Here is a 13,097-nt window from a genome sequence, read left to right on the forward strand (position 1 = left end):
TGTATACTAACTCATGTATATACATATATATATATAAAATATATGAATATTTTAGTATGAAATCATCTGTATCTTTATTAAGTATTAGTTCATACTGATGTCTCCTGGTATAATCATTGCTACATGGAACATTCTATCTAGCTTTTTCCTCTTGCTTGTCTGTAGTCTCCTACTCTAACAATGAGAATCTGGCTATCAACATCCAAATTTCATTTACTTAACTATTCCATTTTAGCATATGTGTATAAGTGATTTCAAAGTTGTTAACCCATGGGCTTTTGTTTCTTTCCAATTTTTGGCCATGGTGAATTAAGTTTCTAGAAGTATACAGATGTGGGTTTGGGCATGGATATAAATTTTCAAACACCTAGGGTATGAAGTTGCTGGATCATATGTTAAAACTGTTTATCTTTGCAAGTGACTGTCAAACTGTTTTACAAAGGTGTTATATCCCTTGGCATTCCTACCAACCATGAATCAGAATTCCTCTTGTTCTGCATTTGGAACTGAAATTGATATGGTTACTCTTTTGGATTTAACCATTGTAATGAATGTGTTATGGTGTCTCATTTTTGCATTTCGCTAATGACAGATAATGTTGAGCATCTGTTCATGTGTTTATTTGCTATCCACATATCTTCGGTGACATGATTGTTCAGATCTTTTGCCCATTTTTTAATTAGGTCAGTTGTTTTTCTTACTGAGTCTTATTGTATATTTGTTTTTCTTATTGAGTCTTTTGTGTATTTTGGATGCAACTTGTTTAGTATATATATTTGTTGCAAATATTTTCCCCTAGGCTGTGGTTTGTTTGTTTGTTTTTCATTTTCTTAGAGGTCAGTTTTTTTTAAATTATTTTATTGTTGTTCAATCGCAGTTGTCTGCATTTACTCCCTACCCTCCCACTCCAGCCATTCCCACATTCCTCCCCGCTTCTGCCCCGCAGATTTTGTTTTTAATATAACCCAACCCATGTATTTTTTCATGTAATGTGCTTTTTCTGTTATATATAAAATCTCAGCACCAAATCCAAGATCACATAAATATTTTTTCTGTTATGTTTTATGTTCTATATCTTCTAGAAGTTTTATAGGTTTGCATGTTATATTCAGGTCTGTTATTCACTTTTACTTAATATTTGTGTAAGTTATAAGGTCTTTGTCTAGGTTCATTTTTTATTTCCAGTTGATCAGATACCATTTGTTGAAAGACTTTTTTTTTTTTTTTTCATTTAATTGTCTTTGTGCCTTTGTCAAAAACCAGTGCAATATATTTTGGTGTGTCTGTTCCTGGACCCACTATTCTGTTTCATTGATCTATGTGCTTTTTTCACTAGGAGCATGCTGTCTTGGTTACTTGTAGCTTGGTAGTAAGTCTTGAAATCTGATAATGTGAATCCTTTTTTTCCTTCTTCCACATTATGTTGGCTATTCTAGGTCTTTTACCTTTCTCTATGAACTTTAGAATCATTTCATCAGTATCTACAAAATAGCTTTTTTAAAAATTTCAACTGTATTGAATTTATAGATTAAGTTGGAAGGAATTGACATCTTAGCAGTATTGAGTCTTCTAATTCATGAATATGGAATATATCTCCATTTACCTAGATCTTTGATTTCTTCCATTTGTTTTGTGTTTTCTTTCAAATCCATGTAGATATTCTGTTGGATTTATACTTGAGTACTTTTCTATTTGTGTGATACTATAATTGTTTTTTTTTTTTTCATTTGAAAACATGAAATTCCAGTTGCTTATTCTGATATACCAAGGCATGTCTGGAAAAAGCCTAACTATTGTTAATGTAACAAGAACAGTTTGTGAGAGATTTATGTTACCTGACAGCTAAGGAGATTGGACTAGAATGAGCATGCACAAACAGTGATGACTTCACTGTACTAGTCAGTGAGGGCAATAGACACCATTGAGAAAGCATGTGTACTGTGTGGCCATCCCATTCAAAATGACTGAGTAGAGCAGTGAATCTGCATCAATTATTGTATTAAGCTTGAACATTGCTCTGCGAAAACTATTTGGTTGATTCAGAAGGCCACAGCTATGGCCAACTGGTAATTGGCAACTTCATCACGACCACACACCACCAGCTCATGGGTCACGTCTTGTGTAATATTTGGTGAAACATCAAATCACCCAGGTGACTCAGCCCTGTTCCTGCTCAAAGCCAGATTTGGCGCCTTGAGACTTCTAGCTTTTCCCAAGACTAAAATCGCCTTTGAAAGAGGAGAGATTTCAGACCATCAGTGAGGTTCAGGAATATACAACAGGGCAGCTGATAGCTATTGAGAGAACTGTGTGAGGTCCCAAGGTGCCTACATAGAAGGGGACTGAGGTGTCATTTTCTCTTGTACAATGTTCCTTGTACCTTATATCCTCTTCACTAAATGTCTCTATTTTTTATATTACATGGTTGGATACCTTCTGGACAGATCTTGGAGGTAAATAGTTGACTTTTTTATTATATAGTGACCTTTTACCCTATAAAATGTTGCTGTATATGCTTATAACTTGGAGCTGTTTTTTTCTTTTTGTAGTCGTTGGGAATTTTATATTGATAATCAAGTTGACTTCAAATAAAGACAGTTTTATCTTTACATGTATACATTTTATTTGTTTGTTTTTTATCTTACTGTAGTCAGGATTTCCAGTACAAAGTTGAATAGCAATATTGAGACAGGACATCCTTGCCCTGTTTTTTGCTTAGGCAAAAAGTGTCCAGTCCATTAACATTAAATGTAATGTTTTTGTAGATTGTGTTTATCGAGCTGAAAAGTTCCACTCTTTTCATAGTTTGCTGAGTTGCATAGTTTTTGTTTTTATCATGAGTGGATGTAGGATTTTGTCAAATGTTTTTTCTTCATCAGTTAACATGATCATATGATTTTTCTTTGGCCTGTTGATGTGCTGAATTATATTGATTGATTTTTTATTTATTTTTATTTTTTTTAATTTTATGCTAATTGTTGTTCAAGTACACTCTTCTGTCTTTTACTCCTATCCCAGCCCATCCCCCCAGCCCTGCCCCCTCCCATTTCCACCCCCACCCTAGTTTTTCTCCATATGTCCTTTATACTTGTTCCTATAAACCCTTCCCCTTTCCTCCTGAAATTCCCTCCCCTCTCCCCTCTCATCACTGTTAGCCTATTCTCTATTTCAGTGTCTTTGGTTATATTTTGCTTGTTTTTTTGTTTTCTTGTTTTGGTTCCTGTTAAAGGTGAGATCATATGGTATTTGTCTTTCACTGCCTGGCTTATTTCGCTTAGCATAATACTCTCCAGTTCCATCCATGCTGTCATAAAGGGTAGGAGTTCCTTCTTTCTTTCTGCTGCATAGAATTCCATTGTGTAAATGTACCATAGTTTTCTGATCCATTGATTTACTGATGGGCACCTAGGTTGCCTCCAACACTTGGCTATTGTAAATTGTGCTGCTATGAACACTGGTGTGCATAGGTTCTTTTGGATTGGTGTTTCAGGGTTTTTAGGGTATAATCCTAGCAGTAGAATTGCTGGGTCAAAAGGCAGATCCATTTTTAGTTTTCTGAGGAAATTTCATACTGTTTTCCATAGTGGCTGTACCACTCTAAAATCCCACCAGTAGTGCACTAGGGTTCCATTTTCTCCACAACCTATCCAACGCTTGTGTTTGTTGCTTTGTTTATGATGGCCATTCTGACTGGTGTGAAGTGGTATCTCATTGTGGTTTTAATTTGCATCTCTCTGATAGCTAGCAATACTGAGCATCTTTTCATGTGTTGCTTGATCTTCTGTACGTCCTTCTTGGAGAAGTGTCTGTTCAAGTCCTTTGACCATTTTTCAGTTGGGTTGCTTGTCTTCTTAGAGTGGAGTTGTGTAAGTTCTTTATATGTTTTGGAGATTAAACCCTTGTCTGGGGTATCATTGGAAAATATGTTTTCCCATATGGTTGGTTCTCTTTTTATTTTAATACTGTTTTCTTCAGCTGTGCAGAAGCTTTTTATTTTGATGAGATCCCATTTGTTTATTCTTATCTTTATGCCCCTTGCTCTAGGGGACATATCAGTAAAAATGTTGCTGTGTGAAATACCTGATATTTTCCTGACTATGTTCTCCTCTAGGACTTTAATGCTGTCACACTTATATTTAAATCTTTTATCCACCTTGAATTTATTTTTCTGTATGGTGTAAGTTGGTGCTTGAGTTTCATTTTTTTGTTTGTAGCTGTCCAGTTCTCACCATTTGTTGAAGAGGCTATTTTTACTCCATTTTATGTTGCTGCCCCCTTTGTTGAGTATTAATTGACCATAGAAGCTTGGGTTTATTTCAGGGCTCTCTGTTCTGTTCCATTGGTCCATGTGCCTGTTTTTATGCCAGTACCAGGCTGTTTTGAATACAGTGGCCTTATAATACAGTTTGGTATCAAGTATTGTGATCCCTCCTACTATGCTCTCTTTCTCAAAATTGAAGCAGCTATTTGGGATCATTTATAGTTCCATATAAATTTTTGAAGTGTTTGTTCTATGTCTGAAATATGCCATTAGTACTTTAAAAGGTATTGCATTGAATCTGTAAATTGCTTTGGGTAGTGTGGACATTTTGATGATGTTAATTCTTCCGATCCATGAACATGGTATATGTTTCCATTTGTTTGTGTCTTCCTTGATTTTTTTCTTCAGTGTTGTGTACTTTTCTGAGTACAGGTCTTTTACCTCCTTGGTTAGGTTTATTCCTATGTATTTTATTTTTCCTTTTGCTATATCAAATGGGATTTTTTTCTTGATTCCTGCTTCTGCTATTTCTTTGTTGGTATACAAAAATGCCTTTGATTTCTGGATATTGACTTCGTATCCCACTGTTTTGCCAAGTTCATTTATTAGGTTGAGCAGTTTTTGGCAGAGTCTATAGGATTTTTTATGTACACTATATTGTCATCCGCAAACAATGACAGTTTTGTTTCCTCCTTTCCAATTTGAATGCCTTTTATTTCCTTTTCTTGTCTGATCGCTGTGGCTAAGACTTCCAATACTATATTGAATAGAAGTGGTGAAAGTGGACAACCTTGTCTTATTCCTGACCTTAGTGGAAAAGATTTGAGTTTTTGCCCATTGAGTATGATGTTGGCTGTAGGTCTCTTGTATATGGCCTTTATTATGTTGAAGAATGCTCCCTCTACTCCCACTTTGCTGAGTGTTTTTATCATAAATGGGTTCTGTACCTTATCAAATGCTTTTTCGTCATCTATTGATATGATCCTGTGATTTTTATCTTTGCTTTTGTTTATGTGATATATTACATTTATTGATTGGCCAATATTGTACCATTAATTGCATCCTTGGGATGAATAGCACTTGGTCATAATGTATGATCTTTTTAATGTATTGTTGGATGCAGTTTGCCAATATTTTGTTGAGGATTTTAGTGTCTATGTTCATTCAGCGATATTGGCCTGAAGTTTTTTTTCTTCATTGTGTCTTTATCTGGTTTTGGGATTAGGATGATCTTGGCTTCGTAAAAAGAGTTTGGGACTCTTCCATCATTTTGGATTTTTTGGAATAGTCTATGAAGGATAGGGGTTAGCTCTTCCTTAAATGCTTTGTAGAATTCTCCTGTGAAACCATCTGGTCCAGAGTTTTTGTGTGTCAGGAGATTTTTGATTACTGCCTCAATTTCATCTGCTGTTATTGGTCTGTTAAGGCTTTCTGCTTCTTCTTCATTGAGTTTTGGGAGATTATATTTTTCTAGAAATTTTCATTTCACCTAGGTTTTCAAATTTCTTGGCATACATTTCTTCATAGTAATTTCTTGCAATCCTATGTATTTCTGTGGTATGAGTTGTAATCTGTCCTCTTTCATTTCTGATTGTATTTTTTGGGGTCCTCTCTCTTTTTTTCTTGATGACCCCGCTTAAAAGCTTGTCCAGTTTGTTTATCTTTTCAAAGAACCAGCTGCTGGATTTATTGATCCTTAAAGTTGTGCTTTTAGTCTCTATGTCATTTAATTCTGCTCTGATCTTGGTTATTTCCTTCCTTCTACTTGCTCTGGGCTCTCTTTGTTGTTGTTCCTCGAGTTGTTGTAGGTGTAAGGTTAGGTTGTTTATTTGAAATGTTTCTATCTTGTTTAGGCAGGCCTGTATCACTATGAACTTCCCTGTCAGGGCTGCCTTCACTGTGCCCCATAAGTTTTGGGTGGTTGTGAGTTCATTTTTGTTTGTTTCCAGAAACTTTTTTATTCCCTAGTTTCATTCTTGACCCATTCCTTGTTTAATAGCATGCTATTCAATATCCATGATTTTGAGTGTTTTGGGTTTTTTCCCTTGGGGTTGGTGTCTGGTTGCAGTCCCTTGTGGTTGGAGAAAATGCTTGGTATGATTTCAATTTTCTTGAATTTGTTGAGGCTTGTTTTGTGTCCTATCCTGTGGTCTGTCTGTGAAAATGTTCCTTGTGCATTTGAAAAGAATGTGTATTTATCTTATTTGGGATGGAGGTCTCTATATATATCAGTTAAATTCATTTCATCTAGGGCATTATTCAATGCAAAAATATCTTTGTTGATATTTTGTTTGGACGATCTGTCCGTTTTTGACAGTGGGGTGTTAAAATCCCCTACTTTAATTGTGTTGTCACTATCTATCTTGAAGTCCTCTAAGATTTTCTTTATGTATTTGGGTGCTCCTCTGTTGGGTGCATATATATTTACAATGTTTATGTCTTCTTGATGGATTCTTCCTTTGAGTATTATGCAGTGACCTTCTGGGTCTCTCTTTATGGCCCTTTTTTTTTGAAGTTTATTTTGTCTGATATGAGTATTGCTACCTGTCTTTTTTTTTTTTTCCTGTCTGTTTGCTTGGAAAATTTGTTTCCAGCCCTTCACTTTCAGTCTGTGTACGTCTTTTTTTCTGAGTTGGGTCTCTTGTTGGCAGCCTATGTGTGGATCATGATTTCTTATCCATTCAGCTATTCTGTGTCTCTTGATTGGAACATTAATCCATTTATGTTTAAGGTTATTATTGATAGGTACTTACTCATTGCCATTTTCCTACCTGTGTTCCTCTCTCTCTCTCTCTTTCTCTCTCTCTCTCTTTCTTTTCCTTCCTTTCCTTAAAGCAATTCCTTTAGCATCTCTTGCAGGGCTGGTTTGGTGGAAGTGTAGTCTTTTAGACTTCTTTCATCTGGGAAGCTCCTTATTTGGCCTTGTATGTTGATTGAGAGCCTTGCTAGGTAAAGTAGCCTTGGTTGCAGGACTCTGGTTAGCATTACTTGGAATATTTCTTGCTATTCTCTTCTGGCTTGGAGCGTATGCATTGAGAAATCAGCTGCTAACCTTATATGTGCTCCCTTGTGTGTTACTTCCTGTTTCTCCCTTGTGCATTTAAGATTCTCTTTATCTTGGAATTTTGCCATTTTGATTATGATGTGTCTGGAAGTGGGCCTCTTTGGTTTCCTCTTGATCGGGACTCTCTGTGTTTCCTGGATTTCTGTGACTTTTTCTCTGTACAAATTAGGGATGTTTTCCATCATTACTTTTTCAAACAGGTTTTCTATCCTGGGCTCTTCTTATTCTCCTTCTGGTATCCCTATTATATGGATATTATTACCTTTCATATTGTCTTGCATTTCCCTTAATCCCCTGTTTCTGAGCCTCTGTTCCTGAGCCTCTGTTCCTTTTTTTTGCTCTTTCTGAGGTTTTTTTCCTATTTTGTTCTCCAGCTCACTGATCTCATTTTCTGCTTCATGGATCCTGCTTTCTATTCCTTCTGCTGTGTTCTTCAGTTCAGAAATTGTATTCTTCATTTCTTCTTGGCCCTTGTTGGTAGTTTCTAATTTCTTTTTTATGTTGATACAGTTTGTAGTGAGTTCATTGTAGTTTCCTTGTAGTTTCTGGTAATTCACTGTAAACTCATTGAGCTTCCTGATAACCATTGCTTTGAACTCAGTATCTGATAGTTGAGTTGCCTCTATTTCATTTATCATTCTTTCTGAGGCTTCCTCCTTTCCTTTCATTTGGGGATTGTTTCTTTGTCTTCTCATTGTTTGTGAGACTCTTCTTGTTAGCCTCAGCATCTTAAATTGACCTGTTCTGGCTCCCTGGGTTTATGGTGTGAACTTCTGTGGTAGAATACCTGTGAGATTCAATGGTGCAGTCTTCTTGATCTCCCGAGCTCACTGGTCTTGGGCTGTCATTTAATTTGGCTCTGTGTTTTTCTTTGGGTTTTGATTGTTGTTGGGTCTTTTTTGGTGGTTCCTTCCCACCAGCTGGTTAACTGAGGGTCACTCTGTCCACCACCTCTTGTATTTTGTTGTGCTGGTGAAGACAGATTGTGTTGAAGTTGGTTCTTCTGTTTGTACAAGGTTTTGATGATTCTCTCCTCTTGTTCAGTTGTTTTTTCTGGGTAATTTCTCCACTATTTAGTTGTATTTCCAGATAGGTCCTGGATTGAGGTTAGTGTGCTTTCCACTACCTCCTTCATGTTCTTCTGTTGTTATCTGTTGGTGGTTCCTTTGTTGTTGGGTTTCCTCTTCCAGCATATATCCTGGTGTTCACAGCTTCCACCTACCCTTTTTTGTGATAAGTTGGAAGGGGAAGGCAAAATGGTTTACTACAGCAAGAGAGTATTTTATGATATTTACAGTAGCAGCTGGTAGAGAAGAGATAGGAGATCCTTTGTCTACATATAGTGTTAACCGTGATCTTCCAGCCAACTAACCACTTTTTAGAAAGAATGGAAAGAAGATAAGTCTCTTGTTGGGAAGCAAAAGTTTGTGAGTTGGATCTAGAAGGCAGTGAGGTTGTTGGAGGTCAGATTCTGAGGTAATGTGAGAGTAAAGGATAGTAAATAGGTGTAGTGTGTGAGAGAGTAGAGTTAACCACTACAGTAATAGAGTTCAGGAAACCATGAAGTGGGCTAAGATCTGAGAGGGGTGTTGTGTGGGTACAATTGTATGGAACAGCTATTATTTACAATAATATTAGAGCAACAATCATGTGATAGAATCTATGTGATCTGGATAACAAGAATAGGGAGTATAGGACCTTGAATACTGTGCTAATGGAACACAAGTTAAGCGAAGGACAGTAAATTAGCAATACACTCTGAAAGAGAGAACAGGGGAAACCTGTCAAACGATACAATATAACCAGCCAAGCCAAGGAGACTAAACAGAAAGAAGAGAAATACAAAAATAGTATTAAAATAAAAGATGTACGAATAATGAAAAAATAATAATACAAATATGCAATAACTTGCAGGTTCTTTGTAATAGCAAAGTGAAATTTGTCTCATTCTCTCAGCTGTTGGGATGCCCCCTCTTTGGTTCCAACTGTGGTCTTTTCACAGTTCCAGCATTTCTTTGTCTCATGTCTGGTTTTTAATGTCTGCTATAATTTTTCGTCTCCTGTTTTCATATATGCTGGGGTATGTTGGCTGTTTGTTTGCTCTGTTACTCCGTAGATCGGCTAGGTTTTTCTTCTGTGTATAGAGGTAAGTGGTATCTGCCCCCTCCTACCACGCCACCATCTTCCTCTATTGATTGATTTTTTTTTTTAAATGTTGACCCAGCTTTCCATAAATGGAATAAATTCTACTTGGTTGTGGTTTACAATTCTTTTTATATATTGTGAAGTTTCATATGCCAATCTGAAGATTTTTGCATCTATGTTAATAAGAGAGATTGGTCTTTAGTTTTCTTATATTCTCTTTATCTGGTTTTCTTATCAGGGTAATGTTGGTCTCATGTAATGAGTACTCAGGTGTTATTTACTGGAGGAGATTATGGGTACTTAGTAATATTTCTGCCTTACATATTTAGTAGAACTTAATAGTGATAACATCTGGGTTTGGAGCTTTCTACTTCGGAAGAATTTTAGTTGCTGATTCAATTTTTAAAACAGATATAGTTCTATTTAGGTTATCTAGTTTTCATTTGGTAGCTGTGTCTTTTAAGCAATATGTCCATTTCATCTAAGCTATCAATTTTTCAGAAATAGAATTGTTCGTAATATTTTCATTAAGAGAATACTTTTAATGCCCTTTAGCATCAGGTAGTGTCGACCTATCTTTCTGAGATTTGTAACTTGTAATTTTTCTCTTTTTCTTGGTGATATTGTCTGGAGGTTTACTGATCTTTTTGAGGAGGCTGCTTTGGCTTCACTGATTTTTCTCTATTTTTTCATGTTTTTAATTTCATAGACAACCTGATTTTTATTATTTCCTTTGTTTAGCTTGCTTTAGAGTTAATTAGAATTTTTTCTCTTGTTTACACTTAGGTTACCAATTTTTTAAATTTATTTTTTAATTATAATTGACAAATAATACATTAGTTTCAGGTGTACAACAGAATTCTTGCACATTTATATACCTTACAAAGTTATTACTACAATAATTCTGGTACCCATCTGGCACTATTCATAGTTATTACAGTATTATTGACTATATTCCCTATCATATACTTTACAACATGTGACTAATTTTATAACTGGTAGTTTGTACTTTTTATTTTATTACATTTTATATTTATTTTATTTTTAATTATTGGGGGTACTTTGGTTAATAAGCTCATATGTTTCAAGTGTACATTTCTGTGATACATGATCTCTATATTGCATCGTGTACCCACTGCCCAAAGTCAAATCACCATATATCAGCAATATTTGGCCCTCTTTGCCCTTTACTACATCCCACCTGCATTCCTACTGACAACCACCATACTGTTGTGTACGTCTGTGACATTCAGTTTTATATCTAACACGAGTGAAATCATATTGTTCTTAACTTATCCTAACTGACTTACTTTACTTAGCATAACATTCTCAAGGTCCATCCATGTTGTCACAAATGGTAGTTTTTCATATTTTCTTATGGCTGAGTAATATTACATTGTATGTATGTACTACATCTTTATACAATCCTGTATCAAAGGACACTTTAGTTGTTTCATGTTCAGGCTACTGTGAATAATGATACAATGAACATAGGGGTACATATATCTTTCTAAAATTTGGGGGGTAGATACCCAGAAAAGGCATTGCTGGGTTATATTTTAACTTCATTGTTAATATTTTGAGGAACCTCCATACTATTTTCCATAGTGGCTTTTCCAGTGTACACGTCCTAACAGAAGTTAATGAGGGTTCTTTTTTCTCTACAATCTCTTCAACACTTGTTATTATCTGTCTTGTTGATAATAGCTATTCTAACAGGTGTGGGGGTGGTAATTAATTGTAGTTTTGACTTGCATTTCTTTAATAGCTAATGAAGCTGAGCATTTCTTCATGTATCTATTGGCCATTTATATATCTTCTTGGGAGAAGTGTTCAAGCTCTCTGCTCATTTTTTAATTGGATTGTTTGTTTGGTATTGGGTTATATCAATTCTTTATATATTCTGGTTATTACCTCCTTTTCAGAGCTGCTGCTTGCAAATTCTTTCTCCCCATAGGTTAGTTGCCTTTTTGTGCTGTGCAAAAGGTTTTTGGTTTGATATAGTCCCATTTATTTTTTCCTTATTCTGCATTTTCAAGTCACCTTGATCTCCCCCTGAGGCAATGTGGGCAATGGGGCTCCAAATCTTTGAAATCCCAGTGGTATTCCCCAACAACCAGACTCTGTGGCAGTTCATCCTCAGTGTGTGAGTGAGGTAGGCTAGGGAACCTATCTGCCTCCTTTTTTGTTTTGCCCTCCCAGCAATGAAGACTAGTAGACCTTAGTGTCATCCTTCCTGTGCCTCCACCTGACCCTGGGATTAGTCATAGAGTGTGCTATTTCTGTAGTGACAGTTTTCGAGTTTGCAGATAATGTGCTCTGCAGCCTGACATCAAAGACTGAGGAGAAGAGCTCTGGGAGGTTAAGAGTAGGCTGCCAAGGTCCTGGGCTTTGTTGGAATGCTGATTGCCAGACAAGTGTGGCCACACGTTTGTACTTCATCTCTGCCCAGGTCACTGGGATCAGCCACAGCTTATGCTGCCCACTGATAAAGTAATGCTCACTAAATCTCTTGACTCCTTTCTGCTGAAGGGAGTGCCAGCCACAACCTGATTTCTCCCCTTTCCTGGCTGGTTCCCACAGTGACCCACAGGCCGCAGGGCTGTGTCCCTGGCTCCTTTGAGCTCTTCTCCCTCTTAACTCCCTGGTTCATTCCCACTTGGTCTCTGTTAGATGTTTAAATGTGCATATCTTTCAGATGTGTTTGTGTGTTGAAAAGAGAATCCTTTGTTGAACTATAGCTGCTCAAGTTGTTGAAACTTCAAGGGGAGAAATCTAGGGGGATCTCTCACAGTGCCATTCCTCTGACATTACAGGTTACTGATTTTAAAGCTTTTATTTCTAACATATTCATTTGATGCTATGAATTTCCCTTTATGCACTCCTTTCACTGCATTCCACACATTTTTGATAAGTGGTATTTTCATTTTAATTTTATTTAAAATATATTAAAATTTCTTTTGAGACTTCTTTGACCTGTAAGTTATTTATAAATCTGTTGCCTAATTTTCAAGTATTTGGGGAATTTTCCAGCTGTCACTTGCTCAGTAATTTATATTTAATTCCATTGTGGTCAGAGAATATATTTTGTATAATTAACTGTTGTTTAAAATTTATTAAGGTGTGTTTTGTGACCTAAACTGTGTTCCATCTTGGTGAATGTTCCATGTGAGCTAGAATAGAAGGATAGAATGTGTATTTTACTATTTTGGATGAAATCAGTTAGATCATATTGATTGACAGTGCTGCTCAGTTCATTTATATACTTACTGATTTTCTGTCTGCTTGATCTCTCAGTACTAAGAGAGGAGTGTTGAAGTCTCTAACTATGATTATGACTTGTCCATTTTTCTTTCAGTTCTATCATTTTTGTTGTATTTATTTTCATACTCTTTTGTTAGATACATACATATTTCAGATTGTCTCTCCTTTCTGTAGTATGATTTTGAACCCATCTAATAAGTTCTTAATTCCAGATACTATATTTTGCAGCTTTAGCATGCCCATTTAATATATCTGTGAATGTATATATCACATGTGTGTATGCATACACACATGTATCAAAGGAAATCCAAGAGCATTCTCAGGTTCAGTGATTCACTGGGATGACTCAGCATTTAGTTGTAT

General features: G+C 36.0%; 1 protein-coding gene across 6 annotated transcripts in view; it reads left to right on the top strand.

Moving 5' to 3' along the window:
* The window catches only part of ZNF248 (zinc finger protein 248), a 56,941-nt gene that overhangs the window by 20,577 nt on the left and 23,267 nt on the right, over window positions 1-13,097 (top strand). The gene's annotated exons all lie outside the window — the stretch shown is intronic.

Source organism: Phyllostomus hastatus, unplaced genomic scaffold (genome assembly GCF_019186645.2).
Source record: "Phyllostomus hastatus isolate PE091 unplaced genomic scaffold, TTU_PhHast_1.1 phas_contig_38, whole genome shotgun sequence".
Classification (NCBI taxonomy): domain Eukaryota; kingdom Metazoa; phylum Chordata; class Mammalia; order Chiroptera; family Phyllostomidae; genus Phyllostomus; species Phyllostomus hastatus.